This window comes from Eimeria mitis, genomic scaffold (genome assembly GCF_000499745.2).
Source record: "Eimeria mitis Houghton genomic scaffold, Emh_scaff1857, whole genome shotgun sequence".
Classification (NCBI taxonomy): domain Eukaryota; phylum Apicomplexa; class Conoidasida; order Eucoccidiorida; family Eimeriidae; genus Eimeria; species Eimeria mitis.
In genome coordinates, this window is record NW_013570179.1 from 514 (window position 1) to 1,245 (window position 732).

A 732-nucleotide genomic window follows, 5' to 3' on the forward strand; every position below is an offset into this window, starting at 1 on the left:
GGGTTGGTGGGGTGGGTGTGCTGTTTCTTTATTTTTATTATCTTTATTGTTTTTATTTTTATTATTTTTATTTTTATTTTTTATTATTTTTGTTTTTATTATTTTTATTATTTTTACGGTTGCACCATCACCCCAACACAACAAAAACAACAAAATAAATAAAATAAATAAAATAAATAAATAAATAAAACAAATAAATAGATAGAATAAATAAATAGAACGAATAAACAAAATAAAATAAATAAAATAAATAAAATAAACAAGCAAACAAAACAAAATAAAATAAATGCGTAGAACAAAATAAAACAAAAAATAAACAGAACAAAACAAACAGCCAAAATAAAAAAAAAACAAAACAAACAAATCCCTAAACTCGATAAACAACCAACCAACCCAACCTAAAAAAATAAAATAAAATAAAATAAAATAAAAATAAATAAAACACAAACCTGAATATCTTTTAGTTGTCTTTCTATCTGCTGCACCATTTCTTCTGCGTTTGTTAAATGTTTAGGAAGCAGCGCGGTCTCTAGGCCCCTCCCTATAGCAAATGTAACTGTCTTTGTCTCCATCCACCTAAAAAAAAACAAAAAAAAAAGAAAAAAAAAAGAAGTATACATTTATTTTGTTGTTTTTTTATTCTTTTGTTTGTATATAATATAGTATTATATTGTTTTTTTAAAAAAAAAAAAAAAAAAAAAAAAAAAAAAAAAAAAAAAAAAAAAAAAAAAA